Raw genomic sequence first — 8,624 nt, 5'->3', positions numbered from 1 at the left:
TCCCTTTCACTGTCCTTATTTTTAGGATTCAAAGTGATCTTTGAGGTGATCCCCACTGTCACTGCACCCTTTCCTCTTAGTGCAAGCTGTCACATTGCTTGACAGTTGCATATTTGTATTTAGTTTATACAACTTGCAAATACCATCCTAAACATCATTCTATCTTCAAAAAAAAATGATGCTAGTGGTTTTGACTTTGTATCATCCCCTAGACTAATAATAGAGCTTTAAAACCCCTTTTACTAATTCACATTGGTCTCTGGAATACTTTTTTTCTGAACATTAGCACAGCAATGAATTAATTTCATCATGACTTTAATTAAGTTTTTTTAAAAAACCATAATCACAGATAATACAGTTAAGATGGCTAAAAAGAGTCAGTATCAAGCCAAAAGCTACTCTATGATTAGGCAATATATCAGGACAACACCTTTTCTCACAATTCAAGTCAAATAAAAATGAGGAATAGAGAGTGGGGTGGCCGCTGAGACAAGGGAATCTTATACAGTCATGCCCCTTTTGCATTAGTGGAGAGGGCAGGGCTGGAGTGTGAGGCAAGCCAGAAACAGAGGTAGTGAAAAGTAGATTTGGTAGCAAGAGCAAGCAATTGGATTTGCACGCATTTTTTTTCTTTTTCAAATGGCTTATTTTTAATGGCTCAGAAAATAGTGTAAACTCATCCACTTTGCATACATTCCTCTTATTCTTCTTGTCTAGTGAAGTAAGTATATATACACACTATATATATATATATATATATATATATATACACCCTACAGTTAGGATACACCAAACTTTTAATTTGTTTTCTTTTTTTTGGCTTTTTAAACTTTTATTTTAATTCTAGTTAGTTAACATACAGTGTTATATTAGTTTCAGGTGTACGATATAGTGATTCAACAATTCCATACAGCACCCGGTGTTCACCACGACAAGTACACTCAACAATAGCAAAAGCTTCATGAATTTGTGTGTCATCCTTGCTCAGGGGCTGTGCTAATCTTCTTTGTATCGTTCCAATTTTAGTATATATGCTGCTGAAGTGAGTACTTGCATGCATTTTTAATGATAGAACTGAGTGCAAATTCCACTTACTAAAACCTTGGGCAGCTTAAGCATCCTTAGTCTCGATTTCTTCATTCTTCACGTTTTATTAAATATTAACATGAAACTAAGACTAACGAGCAATATTTAGTACAGCACAAGATTTTAATAGGTTGCAGCAACTAGGCTCAATCTTGAAAAAAAATTTAATAGGGAAATATAAAATTCTACTCCCATGGTTAAAAAAAAAATGACCCAATCATCAAACGCACAAATATGGTAGTAATTAAACACACACTCTTAAGTGGGACCATCAGAACTTATCAAAGAAAAAAATACACCAGCTTTTAACTGTCACACACAAAAACTTTCCAAAGAAATGGCATATGAATTAAGGTGTTGGAGGACAAATTTAAATTCCCAGGAAAAGGCTTTTGGCAACAGACAGATTAAACCTTCTTATTACTCCAGAGGCCTATCTAGGTAGAAATATTAGAGAAGAAGACTTTAGGTCATTGGAAGACGTGTCTAACTACCAGAACAGACAAGAATGAAATAGTCTATTCCTAAGGCTAGTGAACTCTTCATGCCTGAAGGTATTCAAGCAAAACCTGAACTGAAGGTTGTATAGTGTAATGGGCCATCACACATCCTGGAGACAGATTGCCTGGGTTGAAACCCCAGGTCTGCCTCTTTTACAGGCTGTGTCTTTTTGTCCCTCAGTGTAAGATGAATAAGAAAGCAATGCCTGTCTCACATCGTTGTTGGGAGGATTAAATAATTAACAAATGTAAGGCATACTAGTGCTATGTAAGCTTTAGACATTATTAATGATAGTATTTCTTGGAGGGATTATTGTGGAGGAATTCATGCTTTGGATGGGTTTGGTGAGGTAATCAATAATGGATCTGCCTCCTCTGAGTTCCCAAAGCCTATGTTTCTATAATCCCTGACTTTAAGGGATTGAAATTGCCCATCGATTGAGTGCAGGCTGAAGCATCTTTGAAAAACAAAATAACAACAACAAAAACCCATGTTGCTCTAAAAAAGATCTCCAACATCCTTTCTAAAATAGTAATGAGTGACATATTTGAGCAGTTATTTATATAATTATTTTATGACTCCCAAAAGAAAGTGTCTCCCCTCAAACCTGCACCTTGGAGCCGCAGGGGTAAGAGGAAAGGAGAGGGGGGATAGGAATAAAACTTAAATTTATTTCAGAAGAAATCAGTCTATAAATGATTTTATAGTGTGAGGTATGTATAAAATGAAAGATGGCTGGTTTGGGCCTTGGTGAATATGTTCATTTGCTGTGAAGAGTTAGCCTCATTAGGGGTCAGGATGGCAGCCCTAATGGGTGTCCATACCTTGAGGTAATGCAACAATTCCCTTTTGCAAATAGCTTATGCACTGTTCTCACCTACCTCCATCCTCCCTGTCTCCAGTTCAATTGTGTGCTAGTATCTGAGTGTTCCTTCTAAAATGCTGATTCACCCCCTCCTCACACTTCACAGGGGCTTCCCAAAAGACATGGCAATTCTCTTTCTAATGACTCATCATCAGCCATACTAAAGTTCTGTTTTGACTGTTTTCAAGTAAGGCTGCTGACCACCCATGAGGCTTGTTAAAATGCAGCTAACTGGGCTCCACTCAGAAGCCCTAAAATCAGAGTCTTTGCAGCTGGACCCAGAGGTTAAGAAACTCAACCCAACTATCTATCCACATCTGGTCTGCCTGCCATGACCGAGGGGGTCTTTTTTCATTCCATTTTAAATGGAATGATGTTTGGCAGCCTTCACATCTACCTCCCTATCAACAGCAGCAGCAGCAAGCCCTTAACAAAGCTCTGATTGAGGCAAATAGCCAAAGACAGCTTAGCCCTTCTCTCTGGCACTGTGTCTTCTAGCTGAACCGGAGATATAATTCACGGCAGCAAACCTGAAACTGCAACTCTTGACAGATTAATTCCATAACAAAAATCAATCATGGCACTTGTTGCCGGCATACATAATATTTTGAGTTTCCTGTCTAGCACCACTGAGAAGCAGACCTCCTTGACCTTGACTACATTAAACGAATGCACTGATACGGTAATGTAATCAGCTGATCACTGCATGTGCCAGCATCCCAGGTCTGTATAACAGTGATCAGCATTGAGCTCTTGTTTCCTGTGGCGCCTCCTAACCCCACCAAATTGCCATCCTTCCTAGCAGAATGTCTCTTCTAGCCAAAAATAGTAGTTGCAGCAACATCCTGAGGTCTTACTTTTCGACTGTTCGCCTCAGGCAATATGTCAGCTGATTTGCCTGCTAGCTTCTCCCTGAGCAAATATCAGCCAGCCAAAGTGTGGTGGGGTTGGGGGCGGGGGTGTGGAGCTCACACTGGAAAATCCCACTTTGACCACAGATAAAATACCCTCTTGTTCAGAAAACTTTTTGTTCACTCCTTGGGCCAAAGAGGCTAAACAGGAAAGGAAACATGGATAGGCAGCTGGGGGAACACATCTCTTATATAATGAGCAAATTGCAAAGGCTAGAGCCATGGGGGTGCCAGGTGGATGGAATGGAGAGAAGAAAAACACTTCTCCTTTTTAAGATTAGAGAAGTTGAGGGACTAGGTTACAACTGACAATGTGAATTGCATTCGGTGGAAGAACCATCTGGAAAAGGGCTACTGACAATTCCATTGGATTGCCTAACATAGTATGGGTCAAGAATTAGGTGAAGACTTCCATGGTTGATGTCACCTGAGAGACAAAGCTTCTAAGTAATGTAGAGTGAACTTCACTGGAAGTATCTTCCCAGAAACCAGAATCACTGCTGCTGATTTGCCCGATTTGGTTATTTCTCAGATAAAACAAGTGATATTTGGGCTGCTGAGGAAGGAGAGCTGATGTGGCCTCCATCAGCCAGCAACCAATACCAATACCAATAGAAAAGTCTTGTGTATCATGTCTAACCAGAAGCATCCTTGCATGAGTATTTCAAGTATTCAAAGATGGTTAGGAGGCATACCTAGATTTAGATACCTACGTGCCAAATGGAGATGTTTCACTTTCAAGGCTCTCGATTTACCTTTTAATCAAATGATCCTGTGGCAAAAGGGAAGAGCTAATTAAGTATTTCATTATCTGACTGATATAACAAAGCACAAAGTGACAGTGGGGAAAAAAATCAGCATTGGGAAACATCTGTCTCACTCTAATGCTGAGAATGTCACAGCCTAGGACAGCATCTGCAGATGGAGGTTTTTAAAAATTGAAATAGAGGAATCTTCAAATAGCATGTTATAGAAATACCTCCAGGGAATAAACTCCAGGTAAAATTTGCTCTTTAAACCTGTACATAGAATTTACTGTTCTTAGCAATGATAGTGTATCTGTACAAAGAAAATCATGTTCAAGTTGGCAGTGATTTAATGAATACAAGGAAATTATACTAGAATTTACTGTGTATTGTCTCTCTCATGCTCAAAGCTTTCCAAAGTGTCTTACTAACAAGGAATTAAAATGCCAACAGACCAGGTATGGTGGACAATGGTAAAATATCTGCTCTTATCCCAGTAGCTTACAAATTGCCTCTCCTTGGTTGCTGAAGAATGTTGATTGTGGATGTCACAGCTGTCCCTGCAATTCTTTGAACAGGAAGTGAGATCTGGGATTCTCCCTGGTTAGTGTAATTTAAGAGAGAACTCCATTTGTAGCCTCTTCTACTAATATTGGAGTAAACCAGTATGCATATAGGGCTATGCATTTATCCTGAAAATGTACTGCCCAAAGTCAAATCACTCAAAAGTACCTAAGCAAATAGAAATCCACAGCTAAATTATTTCTAATGTATAGAAATGATAGATCACTAGCATAGAAATATAAAAAATACAGATTAGCAAAAGAAGAAATAAAAACAATTTATAATCTCACTCCAAGAAGAGTTAATTGGCACAATGCCTGGTGCATAGTAGGTGCTTCAGAAATATTTGTTGGGGTGCCTGGGCAGCTCAGTTGGTTGAATGTTTGACTTCAGGTCAGGTCATGATCTTGCGGTCAGTGAGTTCAAGCCCCGCGTCAGGCTTATGCTGATAGCTTAGAGCCCAGAGCCTACTTTGGATTCTGTCTCCCTCTCTCTCTGTCCCTCTCTTACTCATGCTTTGTTCTCTTTGTCTCTCAAAAATGAATAAATGCTAAAAAAAAAAAGAGAAATATTTGTTAAATATTTCCTATTCTTTTTAATGCAAATATATACATTCTTTAAATAAAAAATTGTATCATATTGTAGCTACTTTTATGAAACCTGATTGTAAAAACTTTAGCACTAGATTGTAAATAGCTTTCCAAGTCATTAAATATTCTAATAGTTTACCCAACTGTTTAACATTATAATTTTGGGACAGATTTGGACTAAAAATTACACAGCATTTAGTAACATATTCTCATTCTTTCATCCATTCAATAAATATTTTTTGAGTACTTACTATGTGCAAGCCTCTATTCTGAACACTTGTATGCATCAGGGAACAGACAAAACTCTTGCCTTTAAAGGAACTTACATTGTATTTGAGGGAGACAGGTCACCAAATTGAGCATAATAACTGTTTGAAGATGGATATTCACAGAAGAGAGTACAGTGGGATAAATAGTATCAGGAAAATAGAGGAAGAGTAGCAATTTTAAAAGATGAAATTTAAATAAAGTCTTAAAGAAGGAGAGGGATTTGGTTACAGGAATATTTTTTGAAGAAAGCATTTCTGGCAGAGGAAACAGTCAAAGCAAAGGCCTTACAGTTGGAATCTAACTGGCATGTTCAGAGATCAGCAAGGTGGCCAGAGCAGGTACAGTGGAAGGAGAGCAGAGGACGTGGTTAGAAAAGCACAGAGGGAACAGGAGTTTTGGCATCTCCTCTAAGGGAAACTGGGAGACCTTGCAGTGTTTTGAGCAGAGAAATGACACAATAGGACTTCTATTTTTACAGGATCTGCCTGAGTGCTATGTCAAGAATAGAATGTACAGGAAAATGTGTGAGAGGCTACTGCAGTGAGGCAAGCAGCGGTGGTGATGGCTCAAACCAGTAAAGGACTGTGAAGGTGGTAAGAAGTTTACTTTTGGATAGATTTTGAAGGTAGTGCTAGTAGTGTTTACTGATGGGTGGGATGTGTGCAAGAGAAAGAGAAGTGTGAAAATTAACCCTAGGCATTTGGGCTGAGCAACTGGAAAGGTAGAGTTTCTTTGTATTAAGACAGGAAAACTGTGGGCGGGGCAGATTTCAGGATTCAGTTTGGGTTATGTGAAATTTGAGATGTTTATCAAACATTCAAGTGGAGATATTGAGGATGTAGTTGGATTTAAGAGTTTGGAATTCAGGAGGAGTTCAGGAAATATGAGTCCAAGCTGGAGATAAAGTTTGGGAGTCATGGACATAAAGATGGTTTTAAGGTTAATGGACTAGGTGAGATCACATAGGTGTAAGTGTAAGAAAAAGAGAGAGAGAGAGACAGAGACAGAGGCAGAGACAGAGAGAATCCAGAGGGCTGAGGCATTCTAACATTACCATTTCCACCATGAGAAGATGAAGACCTAGCAGAAAAGACTTAATGGGAACCCCTGGTGAGTGAGAAGGAAAACCATGTGTGTGTGTGTGGGGGGGGGGGGGTCCAGGAAGTCATAAAGAAAATGTATTTAAAAAGAAAGGTAGGATTATGTCAACTGCTGCGAACAGGATCACTGCTACTAGTCAAGATCTTTGTGTGAGGTAGGAAAAGTCACCCTCTCCAGGTGGCAAGACCAGTGTGGACTAAACTGACGTCCACTCATCCCCTTTTCCAGGAGCCAGGTACAGGTACAGCTGCACAACTGTATGTAGTATCCCTCACCGATGGTGGGAAAGATAAGGTCCAAGAATTAACCACATGGTTAATTTAGCATTTGGCATGCTCTTTTAGCAACATGGATGCTACGGATGCCCTTGACAGGAGGGATTTTGGAGGAGTGGTGGTTATAAAACCATCAATGTTAAGGGTTTAAGAGAGAATGAGAGCAGACGAATTAGAGACAGTGAAAACAGATAGCTCTTTGGAGGAGACGTGCTACAGAGAGGAGCAGAGAAGTCAGACAGTAGCCGGTGGCGGGTAGAGGGTCCGAGCAAAGGAAGGGACAGCGGTGTATTTGTGGGCTAACGGGACCGAGACACGGTATCATCCTCTTGCCTTGACCACTGCAGTGACTTTCTGTTTTCTTACAACCACTCTTGGCTCCTGCAGTCTTTTCTCCAAATATCCCCTTGGTATGATCCTCTTAGATTATAAATTCAATAATGTCATAATCTCTTCCCATCACACTTAAAATGAAATCCAGAGTCTCGACCATGACCTGCCTACCAAGATCCTGCCTGCTTAAGTCACCCCCATATTTCCTACCTCTTGTTCCCTCAAATATGTAGCTCCAGCCGTGCTGGCCTACTCTCTCCGCACCCCCCCCCCCCCCGGAGTCCTCCCAGCTTAGGCTCTGTACTTGCTGTCCCTTCCATCTGGAACTCTCGGCCAGGCCAGTTTGCACAGGCCTCGCTTCCACATCTCACCCAGATCTCCGCCAAAATGTTGCTTCCCTAGTCCTTACCTGACACATTAGCGTCTCCCTATCACAAGCTGTTACTGTGCTGTTGGTCTTTCCATGGTGCTAATCACTACCTGACTTTGTGTAATTCCTTATTTCTGTTTGTCTTCCCCCAAACGTGCAAGATCTGTGAAGACAGAGATGTTGTCTTATTCACATGTTTACCCCCAGCTGTTACAGTAATGTCTGGCACATGGCAGACACTTAGTAAGTATACTTTACATACACGAATAAGGGGAAAATTACCACAATTGCCATTATGAACTCTTTTTTTAAAGTTTATTTAATTTTAATTTATTAAAGTTATTTATTTATTTATTTATTTATTTAAAACAATTTTTTTTAATGTTTCATTTTTAGAGAAAGAGACAGACAGAGCATAAGTGGTGGGGGGTGAGGGGCAGGTGGAGCAGAGACAGAGGGAGACACAGAATCTGAAGCAGGCCTCAGACCCCGAACTGTCAGCACAGAGTCCGACGGGGGCCTCGAACTCCCAAACCGCGAGATCATGACCTATGTTGATGGTGGATGCTTAACCAACTGAGCCACACAGGCACTCCTCTTTATTTATTTTGAGAGAGACAGAGAGCATGAGTGGGGTAGAGGCAGAGAGAGAGGGAGAGAGAGAATCCCAAGCAGGCTCTGTCCTGTCAGCGCACAACCTGACATAGGGCTCAAAGTCATGAACTGTGAGATCATGACCTGAGCGGAAACCATGAGTTGGACACCCAGACCCTATGAGCTCTTTAATGATTTTGAATATATTGGCAATTAAAGGCCAATTAAGGGTCATTGGCCTTGACAGATGAGCAGAGGGGAGCTCCAGTGCACACCTTTCTTTTCAGCATATGCACGCATGTGCCCTGAAGATGGGCAAAGGTCTTGGTTCAACCTAATCGCGCTGTTTAGGATTTTAATGTAACGGAGAAAGGTTGGTAGGCCACAAAATCAGAGATGTCCTCTTTTGTAGTGGAGA

General features: G+C 40.5%; 1 non-coding gene across 1 annotated transcript; it reads right to left on the bottom strand.

Annotated features, from left to right (window-relative positions):
• Positions 1-943: 943 nt before the first annotated feature.
• On the bottom strand, positions 944-1,050 carry LOC122228942. The gene has a single exon (XR_006206827.1). It is a non-coding gene; the product is annotated as a U6 spliceosomal RNA (small nuclear RNA).
• Between the last annotated feature and the right edge of the window lie 7,574 nt (positions 1,051-8,624).

Source organism: Panthera leo, chromosome C1 (genome assembly GCF_018350215.1).
Source record: "Panthera leo isolate Ple1 chromosome C1, P.leo_Ple1_pat1.1, whole genome shotgun sequence".
Taxonomy (NCBI): domain Eukaryota; kingdom Metazoa; phylum Chordata; class Mammalia; order Carnivora; family Felidae; genus Panthera; species Panthera leo.
Note: the sequence above shows the minus strand (reverse complement) of the source record. Positions and strands in the feature narration are given on the sequence as shown.